This window comes from Cynoglossus semilaevis, chromosome 14 (assembly GCF_000523025.1).
Source record: "Cynoglossus semilaevis isolate Cse_v1.0 chromosome 14, Cse_v1.0, whole genome shotgun sequence".
Lineage (NCBI taxonomy): Eukaryota > Metazoa > Chordata > Actinopteri > Pleuronectiformes > Cynoglossidae > Cynoglossus > Cynoglossus semilaevis.
The window spans coordinates 24006539-24030724 of record NC_024320.1 but is presented as its reverse complement, the minus strand read 5'-3'; the positions used below and the strand labels follow the sequence as shown (position 1 = coordinate 24030724).

The following is a 24186-nucleotide window of genomic DNA, read 5'->3' as shown; positions in this document are numbered from 1 at the left end:
CAGTTTTATTTTCTTCTCATTAACAGAAGTATTTCAATCCAAAAGGAAACAAATATTTTTGTATTAAACAAAACGGTTTCTTCACATTAGACAATACATCAATAAGACTAAGGAGAAAATAAATATATATTTAAGCATATATATGTACTTGTGTATTTGTGTGTATACATCTATACATACTGTATATGTATATACAGTATATATATATATTTGTATATGTATGTAATTATATATATATATATATATACTGTATATATACATATATGTATGTATATATGTATGTATCTTGTTGTTATTGATATACAGAATGTGAGCAGAGCCTTTACACCATTAGCACGTTTCAATTGAAGTCTCCTGCTTTCCAGTTAAGTGTTACTTCAACTTTGTAGTATTATTTCCATACTTCCATAAATAAATGAACACACAATAAGCCGTCCACACAGCACGAGCTAAAAGTTGTTCTTTCTTATTTGTCTTGACACATTAGTGATTAATAAAACTGTGAACCGTTTGGAAACAGCTACCTGATCTGAAACTGTGCATCGTCAATAGAAAGAAAACAGATGTTTGGATGAAGTGAAAAAGGGGCCATGGTCACATTTAATGTGTTTTCCTCTCAGTGATGCAGTGCTAGATAATGTTGCAGTTATTCCCCCCTTTAATTTGCTCTTTCTCTCAATCATGCTGCAGCAGTGACTCACTCCTGCCATTCCTTTAGCCCCTGGTTTTCCATTAGTCTCTTAGCAACCCCGGCTTGATCCCTCATGATGTAGTCAGGAAACTCCTCATCTCTCTCTCTTTTGTTTCTTTTCGCAAAATTAGAAAACAGGAACCAGGCACTGGAAACATAATCCCGGCCTCCAGTGGTTGCAGGCCTGCTGGAACTCAAACCAACAACCAGATAGTCATCGACAGTGTGGGCGGTGGGGGGGCAGTGAGGCAAATGGGGCTGCAGTCTTTGGGTGAGGGTGGGGTACACTCAGGGCCACCTATAGGTAAAGAAGAGATAAACAACAATTTACACTAATTTACTGAGCAATTCACACTCATTCACACCTGAGGTCAATTTAGAGCGTTGATTCTTAACCGTGTGGCGGGGGCCCAGGGTCAGTGACCTTATTTTATGCAAGGCCGAAACACTAACCACTTCTCCCTCTGTGTGGTGCTAATTTTTCATCCTAATATGTCAAGTGTCCAATCAACCCTAATGTCTACTCCTCATGTTTTTCAGAATGTGGACAACATTGAGCGTTTTTGGCAACTTTATGTTCACAGCAACATTCACTTTAGAAATAAAACCACATTTTGTTCCTCATATTTTGAAAGTGTGGAACACTTGAGGCAGGTTTTCGCTCCTATTCCTTCATTAACAGAAGTATATAAATGGTTTCACAGGGTTAACCTGATCCTGCAGGTTTCTTAACCAACCCCGCCTGCCCCCCCTCCCCCCCCCACACACACACACACACACACACAAACATACACGCAGGGAGAGTCAAAAAAGAAAAATTTAGGAAACAAGCGAATCCGTAACTTTATTTCTGCACTAACCATTTCTCCCTCAGTGTGGTGCTAATTTGTCCATGCTAAAAATACTTCTTGATTTCATCAACGTAACCGTTAGGGGGAAATCATGGTCACATGATTTCCTCATTGAATCCTTGATAATTTTACCACGTAGATCGGAGAGTTTCAGTGCCTGCAGCTTCAGTGCCTACAGATTCTGATCGAGTCCGACGTTTTAAATGTATGTAATTGCAGTTACACAACCTGGAATATAAAGCTTTCCTTTTTCCTCCACTCAGAGCTCCCGCAGCCAACAATAATATTGTAACTGGCTCTGCATCTCCTCCTCATCATCATGGGAAATATGATAAAACCTTGTGCCGGCTAAAAATACTTCTCAAAATAAACAGAATTGAAAATTTCAGGCCTCACACGGGCAGTAAAATCGGTCCAACTATTCACATTGTTAGGTTACGATTTTTTTTTTAATGATTTTTTTTTTTAATTTATTACTCGGTCTTTAACTTTTTTATATTCCGAAAAAAAAACCCAAAACGGTGCTAATAAATGCCAGGTGCAACCATGAAGCAGTGAGCTGACAAATGGAACCGATTTACCTATTTCTGTCAGCTCTGCTGGTATGAGCTGCATGTTGTAACTGGACACGTCCGACTGCATCACTTCTATCAACTCCCATGTGCAAAACAACAGATGAGTGGAATAGATAAAAGTTCAACTTTACGAGTTTTTACAGCTTTTATTTCTTACTGACAAATTGCTCTGCGGGAGGCCTCACACGGAACGCCCACCAGAACTATCACGCTTACACAATAATTGAATAATTGTAGCGAGCACATGCCTGTAAGTCTATCATTTCAGCAATGACGCAGGCTTTACGTCACACGTCCGACAGCTCCGAGCACATGTTCAAAGGGAGTTTTGGAAAAAAAAAAAAAAAAAAAATACAAAAATACCACCAGGGGAAAGGTCAAACTTTACACTTTATAATACCCCACTTCCTGCATCTATACTGGAAACACTTGAACCGAGCGTGACTAACGGCCGTCCGTGGTGACCAGAATGACACCAATTGTGTCTTTATGGTTTGAGGAGGAATGAGACACAGACAAGAAAAAGAATTTATATTTCATTCTTTGTTATGGTGGAAGACTCAGCATGTCCTCCTCCGTGAGGAGGGCTCTGACGGAAAGCATCAGTTTTCCAGTAAAAAGTCTAATTGTTTTACTCTGTCACTCCATGGGAGGTCACTTTTTTGAGGTTTGATTTATGTAGAGTAGGTTTTTTTTTTTTAAACCAAAACATTTTCTTTTGGAAAAAGTCAACTTCTTGTTGTTCATGCAGGTTGTGACCCACGTGGTGACAGCTCTTATCAGTTTTCATTCATGGCTCTGGTCATGTGAGCTCTCCTGACCTGTTTTAGTTACTTTTTTACTTTTCTGTAGAGAACGGTTTGTTTGGTTTGGTTTTCAAAAAAAAAAAAAAAAGTGAAGAAAGATTTTGTACTTTGCTGAAAATTTGTTTACTGAGGTTTTTGGCTGATGCAGGGACCAGTCTCCCTGGTTTGTGACTGTTTGTTCGTCTCTGTTTGTGGCCCATGTTTCAGACTGGTAAAGTTCACCCAAGGGCTGCTGGGAATTGTTCCAGCTCTTTGAATTGTTTGCTAATACCTCACAGGGCCACATAAACAGACAAGTAACCATTCACACTGACATTCACACCTCTGGTCAATGAAGTGTCCAATCAACCTAATGTCTGCTCCTCATGTTTTCAGAATGTGGACCGAAACTGGAGTTTCGGAAGAAACCCACGCACGCACATGGTCAACATGAAAATTCCATCCTTCTTGATGTAAAGGTAAGTGTTACTGTGATCTATAGATATTTGTGATGGTACAGAGGTGTTGGCAGTAGTTCTAAAACCTTATACCAGGCAACAAGGACTTTTTTTGTTTTTCTCTTAATACCTACACATTACAAATGCTGTTTTATACAGTGTCCAACTGACCTGCCTGCAGTCCAGATCTGTCTCCTATTGAAAACCATTGTCCCAGCACTGACCATGAACTGTTGAACTATTGGGTCAAAATTCAAAGGACAATCTAAGTTGTAGGATAAACATGTACTGAACAGTCTACTGTTGACAACACTTTAACCAGAAGTACTGAATCTGAACTATTACACTTACGGCCATACCACCCTGAACACTTCCGATCTCGTCTGATGAGGCATACAGACATGTTAAACTCTGCTGGGCCACTAAAAATGACCTAATGGATCATATGTTGCCCACAGGCCTCATGTTTGTCATATGCGATCTATTGAGAATAGGTGGAAATCTATATGGCAATAATATAAATAATCAATGCAGGTTTTTTATAGTTGGACATTTAAAAAAATTCTAGTGAATTGGTTTTTTTTTTGTAATTTTTTGGAGGTCAAATTAAGCAGAATTAATTTAACAAATTTAAACACGATCAATTTGGAACATTACCAAATTTGACCTTGCTTTAACAGACAATTCTCAAAAAAATAACAATTATCGTTTACTTTTCTGTAAAGAACGGTTTGTTTGGTTGGGTTTTCAAAAAAAAAAAAAAAAAAGTGAAGAAAGATTTTGTACTTTGCTGAAAATTTGTTTACTGAGGTTTTTGGCTGATGCAGGGACCAGTCTCCCTGGTTTGTGACTGTTTGTTCGTCTCTGTTTGTGGCCCATGTTTCAGACTGGTAAAGTTCACCCAAGGGCTGCTGGGAATTGTTCCAGCTCTTTGAATTGTTTGCTAATACCTCACAGGGCCACATAAACAGACAAGTAACCATTCACACTGACATTCACACCTCTGGTCAATGAAGTGTCCAATCAACCTAATGTCTGCTCCTCATGTTTTCAGAATGTGGACCGAAACTGGAGTTTCGGAAGAAACCCACGCACGCACATGGTCAACATGAAAATTCCATCCTTCTTGATGTAAAGGTAAGTGTTACTGTGATCTATAGATATTTGTGATGGTACAGAGGTGTTGGCAGTAGTTCTAAAACCTTATACCAGGCAACAAGGACTTTTTTTGTTTTTCTCTTAATACCTACACATTACAAATGCTGTTTTATACAGTGTCCAACTGACCTGCCTGCAGTCCAGATCTGTCTCCTATTGAAAACCATTGTCCCAGCACTGACCATGAACTGTTGAACTATTGGGTCAAAATTCAAAGGACAATCTAAGTTGTAGGATAAACATGTACTGAACAGTCTACTGTTGACAACACTTTAACCAGAAGTACTGAATCTGAACTATTACACTTACGGCCATACCACCCTGAACACTTCCGATCTCGTCTGATGAGGCATACAGACATGTTAAACTCTGCTGGGCCATTAAAAATGACCTAATGGATCATATGTTGCCCACAGGCCTCATGTTTGTCATATGCGATCTATTGAGAATAGGTGGAAATCTATATGGCAATAATATAAATAATCAATGCAGGTTTTTTATAGTTGGACATTTAAAAAAATTCTAGTGAATTGTTTTGGTTTTTTTTTTGTAATTTTTTGGAGGTCAAATTAAGCAGAATTAATTTAACAAATTTAAACACGATCAATTTGGAACATTACCAAATTTGACCTTGCTTTAACAGACAATTCTCAAAAAAATAACAATTATCTGTCTGATTCAATTGTGTGATGTACAAAAATGTACAAGAGGAAGAGCTTGGTAAACGCTTCAGCCTGAGATTATGACTCAACGAGCAGCATTTAGTTGAATCTAAAAATAATCTCTACTGGAATTTATGCATTTATCCACCAGCAATACCATGACCGTAAAATGGGTACTTAGCATTTAGCTCATGGTGGGTACTTTCCTCACCACTCAGGCATCAAACACTGCATAAAAACACATCCAGATTATAAGTCACGTTTGGTTTAGTAACATAATCCCCAACTCGGGTAATGTCACTGAGATGTTATTATATAAAATGGTGCTCATATAAAAGTCCCTTTTCCCGCCTGTGTGCGTGCACACGTGTCAGAGTGCGTACACGGCTGGATTTAGAGCCACCAACGTCACACAGGAGGAAACGTCATCTACTGTAGTAATGTCATTTGAAGTGTATTTATAGAAGCATTCACCAAAGAAGGCATAAAATCCTTTAATGCCTACAATGTACGCAACGTATGATGATGTTAATGGGTATATATTTGTCCTCTGTAATTGGATGCCGGTAGTATTGCATATATTGTATGTAAATATATAATGTCAGTCTGACAGCAGTTTATCTGTGGAGGAGTCAATCTATGGTGAATCTCATATGAGACGTAACGATGATCAATGACTGAAGATCTGATCAATGACGACCATTAATGTGATCCTATCGTGATGACTGCAGGCAGAAGAAATCAATTACACCAGAGAACAGCTGAGTCCTCGTGACTCCAGCTCTGAGAGACAAAAGTTAATTTTCTAAGAAACAGAAATGAAAGACATTGTGCAATAAATAAATAAGCAATAAATAAATGAACAAAATGTCACTAATAGACTCAGTGTTAGCAAAAGATCTGCAAACAAACTTAAGAAATCAAGAGTAAAAAGAAAAATGCCACAAATAACTTCTCCCAGATGTGGTTAAATGTCACAAGCCTTTCTTTAGCTTTCTTTAGTTGCAAAAAAAAACCAAAAAAACTAAACTAAACTAAAACTAAAAATATAATTAAGAAAGTGTAACTGAAAGTCACGCTTTAAGTTTAGTTAAAAAGATAAAAATAGTAATAATAATCAAACGTGCAGATAAATAACTGACAGCTGTCAAAAACCACAATATAGTGCTAAATATATGATAGGCACAATGCAAAAAGTATAATTTACACAACAACTAGTTACTACTGTAGTACTACTACCACTACTACCATTAGAGAGAACCATTAAAACAGTTAGGGCTGCACAGTAGTACCTGTACAGTAAGTACTGTGAAATTTTCCCTTGTCTCTATATGATTGCAATTAAAAAAAAAAAGATAAAAATTATTTTGTGTGACAGTACAAACCCTCGGTGCCTGTAAATGAAAGTTTAATCATTCAGGATTAAGTGCACATCCATTATTTTGCCTTAGAGCTGAGAACAAGCTCCGAGCAGCTCTGTACCGTATCAACATGAGTGACATGGACCTTAGCTGTACACACACACACACACACATATATGTCACATGTACGTGGAGCCGTAAGCTAACGCTGAAATGAACACACTGTACTAGTTACTCATAGTAACTGTTATGATTTGAATTTTTCCTGAATAAGTTCATTCAGTGTCGGTGTGTACACATGCACACGGGATGGGAATGAAGAAATGTATATTAACGAGCAAGAGGATGAGGGGGCAAGAGATGGGGAGAGAGAGAGAGATGGAAAATGAGAGCGAATGCTGAGAGAGTGAGTGAGAGTGAAAGAGAGAGAAGGAAAGAATGAGAGAGGGAGTGAAAAAGAGTGTGAGAAAAAGAGAGAGATGGTGAGTGTGACAGCGACTTCCGGAAATTAAAAAAGAAATGCTGTTAGACCCTCTGACAGGGACAGGGTCCATAATCAAGGTAAAAGGACGTGCTTAAAAATAGCAGCGGTCGGATCAGACGATGAGCAAGGATCAAATAGGTCACGAGAGAAATTAAACAGAGAGCACGTAGAGAAAGGAAGCTGTGGATCCAGCTCTGAACTGAGATCAATACCTGTAAATGTTCCCAATGGCTGCTTGTATTTTTAGACCGCTGTTTGATTCAGGTGGCAAAGAGAACAGACCCCCACAGAGTGGTCAAAGCCACGGCTGATGAGTATGAAAAGACGGTAAAAGGAAGGGACCCTTCAAGGACAGGCTCAGTGGTTGGACAGCCTGAAACTAGATCGAGGAGCAGGAGTTTGTTAGTGCAAACCTGCAATATGACAGTTATCTCTGTCTGTACGTTATTACAATGATCACAAATCCCAAATCAACTGTTGGGTCATTAGTTTTCATAACTGTCTCGCTCATTAACTCATTAACTGTTTGGTGCTCCGGTCTCTGCCAGCCCTCTGTTCTCTCTCTCCCTCCCGCCATCATTTACCATGAAAGGGTTGATGAACTTGTACTGAAGAATATGTTCTTCAGAAACACTTCTCCAGTCTTTAAGACGTCCTTTATAAAGTGAATCATGTCTGACGCTTTTCTTAGCTCGAGTGACTCAGATCTGGTATTTCAAGGCTCCGAGATTAATATATTTGCCCATGTTCAAGGCTCCGAGATTAATATATTTGCGTATGCATATATATAATATATATGTATACATATATGAACATATACATTTGTGTACATGTTGTACATATATATAAATATATGTGCATATATATGAATCAAAAAATATATGTACATATATTTACATATATGTATTTACCATATGTACATATTTGCATATATCTATATATGTTTATGCAGTTATTGGGGATCATAGGTTAAATTCCTGCCCTGGCTGTTGAACAAGTACCAAAAATTCCCACGAGTCCCAAATGTTCCTAAAATCACCAGACATAAACAACTAATTAAAAGTTAACAATTTTGAAGGTTAGTGGTCAGTCCACACGTATAAATGTGACTGTGAAGTGTCTGCGGGGTTTGGCTCCAGTTTCCACTCAGGAGAAGGATTAGGCCGTAGAAGATTAATTAATGATTAAACATATATGTATGTTTTTTAAATTATAAAATGATCTAATTTTCTACAATAGCTTTGACACATAACACGTGGACACCTGCTCCTCCAGGTGCCAAAATCTGTGATGTAAGTGACGCATCACTGTCAGAATTTAAGGCTCCCAGCTCTGCGTCAATTATATTAGTCCGTTAATGAGGTTCTATTTATAGGCTGCTCATTTGTATAATGTCACCGATGAGGTCAGGCCGACACACAAAGTTTTCATTCAGACACACGTGGACACACACGCACACGCAGGCAAGTTGCCGAGCACCAACCTCTGGTGGGTAAATGTAATTTTAGAAACACTCAAGAAAAGTCTCACTTTCCTCTTTAGTCCAAACTGGTTTAAGGTTTTTCCCACATGAATGCGCTTACACTTTCACTATTGTCCGGGAATTAACTGAAATCCTAAACTCTGATTCACTGAAGGAAATTCTGGGAATATCACAATATAAAAAACCTGTAGTGGAACAAAAACTTTCAGCTAATGAGCAACAAACTATTTCTATTGCATTAAAACTCGTTATACAGGTGGTCTTCAGTTTTTGAGCTAAAGCATTTCGTGGTTGCGTCACAACCTTGTACCATCATTCCAATGCACAGCAGTAAAACGTGGTGCTATACGCAGAAGACATCTTTGTTTACATTCGGCGGTTGTACTCCATACAGTGGATTGTGCTATTTTTGCTTTCTTGTGTTTGTGTTTTTGACCTTCATTATGGCTTCCAAGAATAAGTCAGACTCTTCTGATGATTTTATGTCCTAGATAATGAAGTTAGCACTGTGTAAGCGTAGAACAGTGACATAGGTACTAATGTACAGCATCGGAAATGGAGTAATGTTGCAACATAGGAACGGAACTTTAACATTACTAATGTACAGCATCGGAAATGGAGTAGCAACATAGGAACGGAACTTTAACATCGACGACCCCCTGAACTGACATCCAGTTATAACTAGCATGTCTGAAATGTTGTTTCCTCAGCTGTCTGTGTCTGGTCTGGCAGACAATCAGATGGCCTGTCTCTAGTGAGCTGTAATGACCCTGGCTCTGGGTCAGGCCAAAGGTCAGACGCTGGTTTGCTCCATATGTTTCCAAACCCTCCATATCCTGTATGTTGCCAAAAATAAAAATAATATAAAAAAAACATAACTGAATTAAACAGAACTTCATAAGAAGCCATCTGTGCTCTGGGTCACAACTTTTCTATTTGACTCTAGTGTGTAGTCCCACCCTTTTGGATTGAAAAACATTTTTGTTTTCCTTGGGGTGCCTTGTAATCTTTCACACTCACTTGGCGCACTTCCTGGTTGTTGTTCTGTAGCAAGTCCTGACAGATGGTTCTTCTGGGTCAATGTTGTGCTTTCAATCAAGCCAATAGGAATTTATCAGTGCACCTCCGTCAGTGAATGTGTAACGAAGACCGTGATGTGAGATGAAGTGTTCAGGAGCCAATCAGAAATACAGCTGTGGTGACTGTCATGTGTTCTGCATCATCATATTTCACAGCTGTGCTGTTATTTATAGATGTTTTCAGTATTTCTCAGTGAAAAAACCTCTTTGTGCGCTGAGCAGATGTGTCACTTAAGCAGGAAAACATTTGGATTTTAGTCCAGATGAATTAGTCCTGGACGACAGCCGCTGACTTCATCAGGAGGAGGCGTGACAGACAGACGAGAGTGGAGCAAGATGGCCTGACTTCAGTTTTTGTCATTTCGATCTCACTGTCTGTACTGAGGGCTTTGGCACATGGTGCTCTGACGTGTAGCTTAGCGTCAGTGCATTAAAAAGCAGCCCAAACACCAATAGCATGAGCCAAAATAGTATAACTGTATACTAGAAATTGTTGGCACGTTGGATAAAACCAGTCCATCAAATGTAGTAAAAGCCACTTAAGGAAAACACCGGCGTCAGTCAAAACTCACAGCAGCCCTTTGTACTTCTGTGATCTTGGCTTTCAAGCACATTGTCTGACTAAACCCCACATCAGCTGAAGACAACATTTAGCCTGTAATTAGCTGCAGGGTAAGTTGGGAAAATCCAGTTTTTAAGTACATGAGTGAAAGCAGCATAGTACACAGTCAACTACAATGTGCTTATGAATAGTCTTTATCACAATCTTTAAATAAAGCTTCTAAATATTTAATGAATAAATGTGAACAAAAACAACCCCACATGTTAAAACCAGAGAATTCAGATTTCTGTTTATTTGACAGGCTGTTCAAGATTCAGCAGCTTCACGATTTACTTATTCTACTGTAAACGAATGTCTACGGTACTATTACGATCTTAGCCTAAGTTGATGCATAATGAAAAAGTGCAATATAACCTATTAGTGTATTCAGATCGAGTACAAAAGTAACACATGAAACAAAAAAAAATACTTGAGTATGTGAAAAGTGCTGCATGTGTCTTGTCACCAAGATGTCAGCGGAGCATACAGTATGTCAATCAAATATACTGCAGTACTAAGTGAGGTGGGGCATGCAGTCAGAGTGGCAGATGGGTTCAGAGTGGAGGTGGTCTTAAATTGTGGATCGGCTCTGAATCCCTTGTTGTTTGAAATTGAGTTGAGATAATGTTTTAATTACAAAACCTTGTAGTAGCTGCATGGTTCCTAAAGTTTATCTTAGTTCTAAGATGACATTTCTTGCTCTGTGTAATGGATTAAAACTTTTGGTAATTTAGGTCAGAAAATCCCAGTTCATTCAAGAATAAAGATGCATTTGTTCTTCTTGTCGTGTCTAGTCTGAAGTAGGTTCTGATGTCCAGGCTGAAATGTTCCGGAATTTTATTATAGGATAATATCAGTTTATTTGTATATGTGGTTTTGAGTAATGGTTTATGTTTTTAAAAAAACTAACTTTTTAATGATTTAGGCTGGTAATACGCTCAAGAATAAAAATTCATTTCTTGTGTATTTTTAGTCCGTCGGTGACTTTAAGGTTGAGGTCTGGATTGAAGGCTGACCAAACACAAACGTTCAACAGCAGAAAGTGAATAACTATAATTAGCTTTGGAAAGGCCGCTGGTGTAATCATGTTTTGTCATCGTGGAGCTTTACTACGTAACCATTCTTTTTCTACTCATCTTGGGCAGTTCATGCACTGAAACAAAGGTGCTTCAGTCAGTTCACACTGGGCTGTCATAGCTATAATTACATTACTCACTTCTGGTTCCCTCATCTCGCACAAAGTGTAACCATAGAGATGGTCTTCGAGCGATTGAGGTGCTTTATTTATTTATTTTTAACTCCCCATCTGCTTTTGTCATGCTTTGCAATCATATGAGGAACAAACAGTCAGTAGCCTTTGATTACCTGCAGGCTGAGGAGGGAAGAAAAATAATAATTAGCCTAAAAATAGATGAAGTGCTTTTCATCTTGGCAAAACAATTTGAAAGTAAGCAACATTTTTTGTTTTGGTGTTTTCTAATGAATTTACAAACCGTAAATCTTCTGTTCGTGATGAAAAATCTGAAATAAAGCTTCTGTTATTGTTAGATTTGTCAAATCAAAGGAATGCATTTTGGCCACTCACTTCTTCACAGTGGGAAATCAACAGATGGGTTTTCAGGCCGAATCTTCCTTCTGTCCAAGGGGCAAATTAGGGCTGAGTGTCTGCACAGGGACACAGGAACAGGAACCTGCTGGAACTGGACTCTTAATTCATGTCTGACCTCCAGGTCTGCACTGGTTACTTAATCACAAAACTACTGTTCATGCCTTACAGCAGAAAGATCACTAGGTTGTTGGTTTGGTCCCTGGTCTTTCTGTACCTGAAGTACTGGCCTGTGAAACCCCCACATGTAGTCCTTTACTACATAGTTAAAAAAAAAAAATATATATATATATATATCACAAACACACACTTTCTGTACAAAAAAACGTTTGTGATAATTAGGAATGTTGATTTATCAAAGTTGATCATAAAAAATGATATCATTATAACAATGATTAATCGTGAATAATCTACAGCTACCCTGTGATTAAATCTGATTAAAAAAAATTGAATTGAAGCTCAACAAATTCCTGCAATACCACAAGGATACTTTCAATATTATTGCATTAAGTATTGCAGGTAGAAAATGAGCAAATCCTCTTCGATTTTTTTTATAGCACAAATAAAAACTTTATCTAAACCTTTAACTAAATTTTAAGAATCAATCTCTACCCTTGTTTTTCTTACTGATGTTCGGCTGTTAACGACTGTTTTCTTCGAACGTACTGTATAAAAAACATGAGGTAAAGCGTTAACTCTTAGACTATAATGGTCAGTTACACTGGTGTACTTGATATTTTAGCTGACCACAGATTGGTCCAGGATTTTAAACTTGTTTGGTGTCATTGAAAGCTAAGCCAGAAATAGAATCCCCTGCTTTGTTTGCACAAATACAACAAAACACCCACAATAACAGCAGCTGTATATAAAGAGACTGTTCGTACACTCGCACACTGTCGCTGATCCACTCTGAATCTGTTTCCCTCCATGTTCTTTTAACTCACCTCAAAAACAACAATAATGATTTAAAATATCATTAAAATTTATACAGTAGACACAACTTTCACAACATTCATTTTCATAACACAAAGCAGCACAAATCCTGTGTTATTTCCAGCTATTTCTCATTTTCTTCCCATGACAGACGTATGCGTTTTCTACTGGTTGTTGTTTTTTGTTATCTATGTCCATTTTTGTGAGACCTAGATTTTTACCAGCAAAGCGTGGTGGGGATTTTTCTACTAATTTATGCCAAGCTCTTGAGCATACTGCTAAGGTCTGGTGGCTCTCGTGCTCAAGTAGGTCACCGGGAAAAAAATAGCATCCTTGTTGTCAGCCACTCTCACCTGTTGATCCTCCTGCTAGTTGTAGAAATATATATATATATATATATATTTAGGAAAGTAGGTTGAGAGGAGGTCAGGTCAACCTTGAGCTGTGAAAAATTAAAAAAGGCAAGGACAGTACAGATCCTACTGTACAATGTTGTGTTTTTGTTTTATCTCAAATGTGCAGAGCAGCTGTTGCAGTAACAGTCAATAAGTCATTCCTCAGTGTAACTCAGTTTCTATTGGTTCTCAGCAGCTGTGAAAAACTGCCCAACACCAAGATTCAAGCTTCAAAGTCCACTCATGTTGGTGGGTGACTCTAGTGTCATATGTCTATAGCATTAGCAACACACTTTTGATCATGGGATGGATAGAAGAAAAGTTTGCTGCTTCCCTCATCAAGCCTATAACCCACTATTACAATAAGAACCATAGACTGTATAGAAGAAATGGGCTGCACCACCTCTAGTGATTGGTCAAGACCCAGGACAAGTGTATAAGCTCTCAGGTGGTGGTAGAAGAAAGGGCACCACAGGAAATTATGTAAATGATTATGATCATTGGTGTTGTCCACTGCAGTGTAAAGCTTTATCATTTGGTTTCTATATTTATTATTGAAAAATGTAAACTGAAATGATATTTCCATTGGTATTAATCCAGAAACTTCTGAGTGACACCAGGGGATTCAGAATTAAAATTGAAATATTTTACTGAAGTTATAAACCAAGTTAGAAGACTTGTATATATACATTTCTTCCAAAGCCATTGGAGAACAACCGGCAACATCACCCTGCCACAACCATAAAAATATATATGTACAGTAATAATCTAACAGTTAGCATTTAAGGTGCAACACACTAGAAACATAACCACATTTAGAAATAGTTGCAAAAAAGAGTAATAATCTAACAGTTAGCATTTAAGATAACAACATAATATTATGATATAGCAGCATAATAATAATAATCAGAATAATAACAACAATAATAATAGTTAACAATAGATTAATTTATTTTAATTTAATTTTTTTTATGGTTTATTTTAAATATATAGATATATGTATAGGTATATACAGTATGCGTATATATACATACATACACCCATGTTTATATTTATACATCTATACATACCTACATAAGTACATGATTTTGCAAAGCTTTTGCAAATTGTTAACACCAGAGGGCGACGGGTAAAGTGAGCAGGCATCACTGTGCAGATGCAGTGAAGCACTCTGCAGTTGTATTGGCACCAACAATTGACGTGCTGGTGCTCTCTGCTGGACAGGGTATATAAATGCAGCGCTTAAAGTCCCAACGGTAAATGGGATTGGTTCGAGGTAAACTTCAAAGCACAGAACGTAGGTCATAAATGTGTCACTTTATAAAAACGTCGAGCTTAATGATTAAAATGTCACATTTTATGGTGTATGCATAAAGTGAACCGACACTAGTCATGCTAAACAGAATCTGAAACATCGTTTGAAGAAAAAAATAATAACACTTGACAGGTGATAAAAATGAGCCCACCCCCAGTAGTAAAAATAATTTATTCAATTTAATTAAAATATTTTTTCTTAACTGTACAGTAATTTCAGTTGACATGAGATCCTAACATCTAGCGTGTAGTAAATGTAAATATTGACTGGTGATGACATGTAGAACTTTCTCATAAATTCCAAAGGGATATTGGTTTCATCAATGGGAAATTCCTGACTGCAGGCACAAAAAAACAAAACAAAAAACAGATAAAAAATACTTAGCAACATAATATTGTCATTACTTAATAAGGTGCGGTGGTGTGTGGGGGGATTTCTCCTGCCATGCAGAAGGTTCTGGGTTTGGTTCCATCCAGTCCATTGTGGTCACCCCTTGATGAAGACCTACTGTAGAGGTGTGGAGACTTTAGACTCTTTAGGGTGTTTATGGGCCATTTGTGTTGTTCTCTCTATCAATTTGTTACTACTACACAGACTTCAGTTTGTACCCATTAGTCAACGCATAGTAAATGAGTCAGTGTTTTCTAAAGAAAGCCACAATCCCCTGATTGCTGGAAACTGAATGTGAAGGAAAATAATGTTTTCCTAAAGAGGAAGCTGAGTACTTCAGTATAAAAATGACAAAGAATGAAGTTTTACTTACTACCATTACTTAGTTTAGGAAATATGTATAGCATAAAAATAGATATTAACAAACATAATCATAACATCATAGGTTTTAGTATGCCCTTGATAAAGCACTGCTAAATATGTATATTGCAATCAAGTATTATATTACAAAAATATTAAAAGTAATATTACATAGAATGAGAAACAACAGATTGGACAGAGCAGATTATTGCACAAATATTGGTCACAACATAGAACAGCAGAAAAGTAAATATTGCATCAATATTGCCCAGTAAGTAAAATAATAATGACTCTCATGGGAAGGGGTTAAAGAGTCAGATGGCCTGAGGCAGAAATTATTTCCTGTGGCGCTCAGTGTGTCATGGTGAAATAAGTCTTTGGCTAAAAGTGTTCCTGTGACTGACCAGCACATCATGGAATGAAGCACAGTCACTGACTAAGACTATTCCAAATTTTCTTGGCATTATTCTATTCTTTGTTTGTTATTTCCCCCTTTTTTTTAGACATCAGATTTTGCAAATATTTAAAAGCATATTTAAGGGACACAATATTTACTGTCAGCGTGGACGATAGTACATTTATTTTAATGTGTCTGTGTTTGTATCTTTAAAATTATTTATCATTAGATATAGATTGGAATACACAGTGGTGCATGATAATGTTGATATTTCTACATTGTGTTGTAAGACAATACATAGTGTAAATAGTTTAGTTATAAAATCATTAAAAACAAGATTTGAAACCACGTCTTTTTATACACTGGAATAAAAACGTTCCTCTATAAACAAAACTATTTAAAAAGGAGGGGGAAGTATTCTGAGATAATTCTAGGTTTTCGAAATTTAAAATTATTGGACAACCAAAATCTTGCCCCGTCATGTATGTGTCACAGGGTTTTAGTATGTTTTGAAAATCTTGCTTCGAATTTGTTGCACTTTCCTGTTAGATTTAGCTTCAAATTATTTTCTTAAGCCTTTCACTGTAATACCAACACACAAGCTAGAGTTATTTTAATTACTTTTCTTTTAGAGTTCGGACAACAACATCTTCCACAATCAAAAGCAAAAGTTAACTATTAACCAGAGATATTGTGATTTATTGGACCAAAGCCTAACCAATGAGCGGGACCTAATTAAACTTTAAACTAATCAAAAACAAACAAGTCCTGGTAGGCAGGAAATGTTATTAGTAAAGGAAGCAGTTTTCATTTTAAAAAAATTAATTTTGCATCTGCGCAATTTCGGCTTTTTCTTTCCCCGTGTAAGTTCATAGTCGACCAACCTATATTTTTACGTCTGCTCCCCAGACTTTTTTTCTTTTTTCTTTTTTTCCTTTTTTCCATGTAGGCTAATATACAGGCCGGCGCTGCAATTTCGGAATCTGCCCTTGTATATGGCGGACGAAAATTTCCACAGGACGAACCGCAACACAAACCCGCTGTGCAAAGCACACACGAAGAGCCTTCACGGACTTGGCGAACCTCGACAAATTCAACACTTTATTGCGCCATTACTCTTTTTTAAAATGTAACGCAGCGTGTCGCGGGGGTAGATTAAAAAAACGTCGTGTTGAAATTTTTTTTACATTCAAAATTTTCTCATAACTAATTCACATTTTTGAGGGAGCAGTTGTGCAGTCAGTCAACCCCTGTTCGGGAAGGGAAGATTTCTGGAGCGAGAGTCTGTTTCGCATGAACTGCATCGCTTCAAAAGGTATGTCAAACCGTTGTTTGTCATTTTTATGTGATTTAGGAAATCTCAAATTCTAAAAATTAGTGGGGGGGTGTTAAGTTTTGTATCCGCTGTACACAGCGAACGACAACTGCCAGTCCCTCTGCACCGCTGTCTGTCACGAAAACCAGGTGCAGGCTTTTGAAGCCATCCTGAACAGACCGTAATCTGTTGATGTTTTTTGACTGATTTTTTTCCCTCCTAATGAAGTTTCCGCCTAACTACTGACTAGTCGCCTGTGCACTGAGCTCGTTCATCTGTAACCACCAACTAGGTAGGAAGCCTGGGTCTGCTCCAGCGGAGGCGAGGGGGAACTGGGCGATAGTGGCAACATGAAGGACGATGAGGGGAGGAACAATCTGAAATACAAAAACCTCCTGCAGCCATGTTTTGTGAATTTTCAAGCAAAATTTGAGCAGAGCTCCGGAGTTGCTGCTCTAGAAGTCACACTCACTCCTGACACGTCTCGTATCTGGCGGTTGAATTAGCTCTGTGCACGCAGATGAATGGAAATAACGAGAGAAAAAAACTGCCGTTTTAGTCGAAATACATTTTTATTTTTAATTTTAGGAAGGTAGGGGATTATAAAGCTGGGTGTCAATGGCGCCACCTGTAGGCAGTCATTTTGGGATTTAAAAAAATGAAACCAGTTTGAGAATCATTTATTAGGTAGTGTGTGTGTGTGATTGACATTAGACTGATTTAAGAAACACCACGTTCTCATTATGTTAATTAATGCAAAATATGACCTTTTGAAACTGCACATGAAGCACTGCAAGTAATCCGCATTTTTAACCCTACTTTTATGATGGTATTTATTTATTAATTTTTTTAAAAAATTAATCTTATGACATAAGTGCAGGTTTTCATCCTTTAAATTTTAACATGCAAATTCACTCTGATCTTGCTCTGTGTTTGGTTTTGCCTGGTTTTGTGTGTGTGCTCTCGAGTGTGTGCGGACATAATTTGCTGCTTGGTAAATACATGGAACCATTCTGACTTTTTATTTCTAGAGACTGGAAATCTGTAAATGGAAAATAACTATCCAAAGTAAAGTGAACAGCACTGGAAGAAGAAAGACTCCAGTCAGCATAATTTGAGGGCAGGAAAAACAATTACATCCAGTGCCTCTACTGTTTATATTAATCCTGCAGACGCCAAACAGTTTCCCATCTTGCATGGCTTGCTTTTATTTTAATGCAAGGGAAACTGTGAAGGCCATTTTGCTGTGGGTAATTTAAATGCTGACCTTCAAATATGTATAAATTTAAAGAGCTGGTGGAAATTGTGTGCGCTGGTAAAAATCTAAGTGTAAATTCTGGCCTTTGCTTGCAAAGTGTAATCAAAATGCCGCAGGTTCTGTTGAAGTACATGACTGAAGATGGGCAACCAGTGTCATGAGATTAATGTGGATGGATTTTAGGTACGGTTGATAAACTTATAAGATAAGTTGTTTTTTCACATTAAAGTAAAGCAGGAAACAGTGTTTTTTATGGAGGGGTGTAGGTTTGATTTTTACTAAACATATGTGGACATAGATTGAGCAGAAAGGAGGCATTTGAAATGTCATGGGCAGAATAGTAAAGAAGCACATGCTTAATAAAGTTGGTCAAAAATAGTCAACTATGTACATTTAATGTTTATATACAGATGGGGTTTTTACTGAGAACCTCTGTGTTAGATCTGAAATGGATTCTCCTTTCAGAATTACAGATTCCTGATTTTTGCCTACAAATGTCCAAAAACAGCAGGCAGCCTTCAAACACAGTGACCGTTTATGCTGTGTTATTTTCTAAATGGCATGTTGAAATTGTCTGAAAATGGCTTCACTTAAATTAGTCTCTAGGGAACAGCTTTTCAGAGGTTGGGCTTGGTGCATTAAAAAAAAAATTCTGTTTTTTTTTCTCCCTGCCTCTTCCTTTGTAAAAATGAACCTTATTGGTTTCATGAATAATGCATAAGGATGTTCAATTGCTGCAGCAATGAAAATTAGGCCTGTGCAGTGGTTATGTACACAGGAGCTCTTTTTTCCTTGACCATTTTCTGAAGGTAGAGCCGAGCCTGAATAGCTTTTCTGAAAATACAAATTTTCAGCAAAGCAAATCTCATTTCATTGAGTGAAAAGAGGAGGGGTGAAACTCCCGCGGGTTTAATGAATCCATAAATCACAATACTGCCAGGTTTGCTGCGCCTGCGTCAGCGTGCAGTGTAATTTTGATTTTCATCAAAAATTTAATCTGCCAGCCTACAAGGGTTTAGCAGCAGACCAGATGCCACCCTGAATTTCTAATTTTAGGGGCCTGATCTTTCAGGATTTATTTTTGTATAATTCAAGTCTGCTTTTCAATATCTCATGTTATTAAATTTTAATTCGCAGCATTAACATATAGATTGAAAAGGTTTTTATGGGTTTTTTTGAGTGTATGCTGATGGAATTTTACTAGAAGACACTGTTTCTTTTTTCAGAGCATCTTGTGAATGTGTGTGCGTGTGTGGGGTGGGGGGGTATCCATTTCTCTGCATTATTGCTTTTTGAAATTATTGGTCATACACCAGCTTGAAAGAATTTTTTACCGAGCGCAGGGAATGTGCTTTTGATTAAAGAAACAGAAATCCAGGCAAAACATGTAGCGCAAACCGGCTTTTGGTCAACCTTTGCTCCGGGTTACAGACTCTGTTCTGCATAATATAAACATGCAGTGAAAGCAGTGATTGAAGTGACCCCATCCATCCCCCATTTTAGCAGATCCCTATTTTTATTCTCCTCAGAGTGAAAATATTTTCACGAGGCTTAAACAAATTCGTATTTTATATTTGGAATCTCTATTCCAGTCTGCTAACCATGCAGAGCTAAGTGATTTTTGGCAACCTAAGTAACAATTCAAAGTAAGAAAATTCCCTCCAAGCAAAATGCAAGAAGTTTCCTTTTTCTTTTACAGGAATGCATCCTGATTGATTTATTTCATTATAGCACAAAGGCAGATACTGTACCGTCTAAATATAGGACAATTATTTTAAGTACCTTAACTGAGCACTGAATTATGAACAGGGATGTGTACTTTGCATGCCTAACCTCCTTATTTTGCATCTCTAAGTACAAAGACATAATGTGCATGTATGTGACATTTAAGGAGCAGCTGGGCCAAATCACAAAGAGAAAACTAGTTAAACTGGCATAAATCACACCACAGTGTACCGGTGTACTGGCACACAGATACTATCTATGGATTCCTAATACGCAAACATAATTTGCTTATTTAATTTAGCTATATTTCCTGCTGTAATAGTGTTTATCTCCTCCACTGATCTTTTATTTTAGTTTGTTTAAGATGAGCAATATATGCAAGGAACATCAAACAGACGTGCATCTGGTTTACATTTCTCTTCAGTCATGGTGCGGTGCTGTAGGTTACAGTATTCCTGAAGACTCAGACTAGGAAGGAAGAAAAAGCCAGATGGCTAATTTTGCATTTTGACGTTAATTAGAGGTAAGACGCAGGTCACCACGGACATTTTATAAAGTCATAATGTGCATTTAAAATGTTGCAAGAGAAATATGGATGACAAATGTCACCCCTATAATTCATTATGTGGCTGTCATGTCAAACGCTGACATGGTTAAAGAAAAGGTTTCTCGCCTTGACGTTTATTTCTCTACCTTCAACTGTTGAATATTGCTACATTGGCTAAATGTTAGTTAATGAAATAAAAAGGCGTTTTAGCATTTGTTTTGTAAAGACTTAAGAGTAAATTGTCTCCATCATCCTCCATTCACTGCCATTACTTACATACAGTAGGTAATTTGACAGCCCTTATCTAGGAGTTGAGTGCACACTAATACAGCGTTGTTTTTAACAATGACTGTGAAACAACTAACATTTTAACTGATTATTTATTTATTTATTATTATTTATTAACTGGTATCTCAGTTAATAACTATCAATAAAGTTGCCAGTAAACAAAACAGTGCTTTGTGCTGACAGGATATGCAGAGCATCAAGTGAATTCTCCTGCTACTTTTTCATTTATGAAAAACTTCAAACTTCTTCTTTTTTTTTTTTTTTGTAATATGAGCCATTTGGAAGAAATCAGAATCAGATATACTTTGTTGAGCCCCAGGGTCAATTGTTGCTCCTGCAAGGGCATTTCATGAAAAACAAGAAATATTAATAAAGGCAGATAAGAAATAATCATATTCACAAATATATATAGTAGGGGTGCGGGAAATAATTAGTTAGTTTAGAAAATAATGATAGAAAATAATTTGGTTATCTAAGTTTAGCAATTAAAGGAAAAAAAATTCCAATCTACAAATTTCAAACTCAGCTAAGCTAGTGCAGTCACACATAGATCAATTAATCATTTCAGTTTGGCTTATCTGTGCATGTAAACAATCTGACTGAACACATGATCATTTTGGTAGAAGTCGAAGTCCTTGGCTCGTATCCCATCAATGATGTTAAATTCATGGTTGGCTCTGGTCTTAAAATCCTCTCTGAAAATAATTAATTTATCAGCACTGAAAATTTAATAGTTTGAGCTCCAAGTAAGTGACATGATCAATGATTTTCCTTTACTGCTAGTTATTCATGACGGGTTGTACAAAAGAAATAAAACTGTTCTAATTTAATTGAATTTAATCTGTAGGTAGATCATGTAAGCATCATCTCATGGTACATTTACACATCTTGATTGGACACCATTGGACATCAGCGCTTAGGCGAACAAACTGTTGGCTTCATTGATCATTAAATCAAAAAATAGACATTTTCTATAGAATATAGAATTTCTATATTTTAGATAAAAACATAAAGGAAACATGGCAGCCTCAATTACCAAAACACGCTCTTGACTAAAGTCTCATTCTAGGATATCACCAAAAATAAATGTACACATCTCCATATGCATTGAGCAGGAATTTTCAGGGACACAAGGGGACAAGACATCTTCGAAATGTCTTTTTATCAGTTTTTATGATCTTCGTGTGGTTACATTTTCAGAAAAACATTTAAATTGACTTAAACTGTCCAACATTTCTAATCAAACTTGTCATGCAGGCTGCACTAGAGTTAGTAAACATGCAACAAAAAAAATGGTCCGCAGACAAAATCTGGCTCAGAGGCTGAACCCAAACAAGTGCAATGACGGAGGACTCGTATTTACTCCATCCATTCATTTTCATCCGCTTATCCGTTACCGGGTCGCGGGGGCAGCAGTCGCCACCCAAATCACATTGCACCGTACCAAACCCCCCAAATCTTCCTGTGGGTGGTGAGTCCACTGGAAGGTACCAATCGCCCTAACCGGGATTCAAACTTGCCCAGGAGGTGAACCCTAGGGTTCCACACCAATGACAGAGACATTGCCTCTGGGCCAACGCGCCACTCTCGTGTTTACTTTGTGCAACAAAACAAGTGCTACAGTATATGTTTTTATTGCATCATAAATCGCTAAAACTGTACGTTTTCTCTGGCCAGGGTTTGCTATTCATGCTTTAATCGCTTTTGTCTCTTTCACTAGTCTTTCAAACAATGACTTGATATTATAGACTCATAACAAAGATAACACATGGCGGCTGTGTTTGGCCTTGTAAGAAGCAAAGTCTAGGAATATATTTCTATACACACACGGTGTGTAACTTTTATTGTAGTTGTGTCTTCTGAAGCAAAGCTCAACTCTTTCTTATATCAGAGATTTTGCACATTTGAAATTAAATCACCAAATACCTGGAAAGAAAACATTTAGAAATGTTGTCATTTGTCATTTGGCTTTAAACTTAAAGGAGAATGCCAACTATTTCAAGATTTATTTTTTTTTTGTGATTTTTGTGAGGACTCAATCTTCACTGTAAAAAAAAAAGAACGATGTCCGTTTAACTGATGATGTCATGGAGATGTAAAATTTGGCACTTCTCTGTAGACAGTGGAAGTAGGCGCCTTAACTTTGCTGACCCAAAAGATTTCCATGTGAAAAACGAGGTTAAAAATCTGGTTCATACTTTCTTATTGCAGCCATGCCGGAAGTGTAACAGTTTTCATGATTGAATGAAGTGTCACCACTTCATTGTGAGGTGACTTAGGCTTTAGGTAAATATAAAAAAAAAACCATACGTTTTCTCTATACCAACCAGACATATAATGTTTGGTGGTCATTGTCCTTTTGTATTGATAAATTTGATTGATAATTTTATGTTGCATAGTTCAGAAAATGACAAACAATGTAATATAGATTATCTTTTTAAACCTCAAATATATCTCTTTACCACTACTTATATACTAAGTTGTCAACTATTAAGTTGTCCAAATGAATCTCTAATGGTAGCATCAAGAGAAACGGAAAGTGTTATATATGCCATAAAATTATCAGGTCAATATCAGTGAATCCTGCCGAAGAAAGTTAAAATTAAAATGTTAACTAAAAACAGTGATTTACATTTTCTGTCAGAAAATAGATTATTCATGTTTATGGATTGACTCCAGGCATTAGTTCAACTGATTGTTTGACCTTTTATTGAAGTTCAACATTGAGTCAACCCCTCCCCCATGTGGTGCATGATGTTGACAAATTGAACTACTATTTTATTTGTAAAAGCTAATGTTCTTATTTGTCATAATAGGTCATGAAATAAACCTGATAACTCACCAGACGTTAAAGAAATCCTATACTAGTTCTACAACACACAAAGTGTGAACTGCATATTGATATGCAACCAAAATAACAATTTTGGAATGTTGTGGCTTCCACTGTCAGTGACCAAATGACGCAACATATCCCATCGACACGCAGATTCCCAGAGTAACTGTGGGTTAGAAACGCGCAACATGACAAAACTTTAATGACGTCGTCAACCCTTTCAGACTGCGTCCATTATATGATGAGCAAAACATACGCCTTGTACGGAAACGCAGTTGTAAGATGGAGATGAAATCAGTTTTTCACTAAAAATGTGAGCTACTAAGGTTTTGTCTGGGTCTTTCGCTCTCTCTCTCTCTCTCTCTCTCGCTCTCTCGCTCTCTCGCTCTGTCTCTCTCTCTCTCGCTCTCTCGCGCTCTCGCTCTGTTTCTTTTCAGTCTCTCCCTCTATTTCTGTTTTTCTCTTTATATGTTTTCAGTGAAAATACAATATTTCCAGTGTTTTTATAGGCTGTTATTATCATGTTGTTGCCCCCTGTTTTTTATGTCAGCGACCCACTGGCTGCTCGTCTTGGTTGAATTTAGCTGAGACGCACTTTCATTTTCAGTTTTCACCTGTGCTCCGTGTTTTACATAT

The 24186-nt window shown here is 37.3% G+C and overlaps 1 protein-coding gene and 1 long non-coding RNA gene across 7 annotated transcripts in view; both read left to right on the top strand.

Moving 5' to 3' along the window:
- Nucleotides 1-3712, top strand: part of LOC112488111 (uncharacterized) — a 37820-nt gene extending 34108 nt beyond the window's left edge. Inside the window, exon 3 of the long non-coding RNA XR_003051852.1 lies at nt 3299-3712. This is a non-coding gene — a long non-coding RNA (uncharacterized LOC112488111). The remainder of the gene's footprint in view (nt 1-3298) is intronic.
- Nucleotides 3713-4126: 414 nt separating this feature from the next.
- The window catches only part of znf618 (zinc finger protein 618), a 37237-nt gene continuing 17177 nt past the window's right edge, over nt 4127-24186 (top strand). For 2 of the 6 annotated variants that reach the window (XM_017039035.2, XM_017039032.2), the window contains exon 1: nt 15949-16899. The gene's annotated coding sequence lies outside the window, so the exon portion shown is untranslated. Of the gene's footprint in view, nt 4498-15945; nt 16900-24186 lie in introns of those variants that run through there. The other 4 variants (XM_017039033.2, XM_025062465.1, XM_017039034.2 and 1 more) reach the window with 4 other exon arrangements.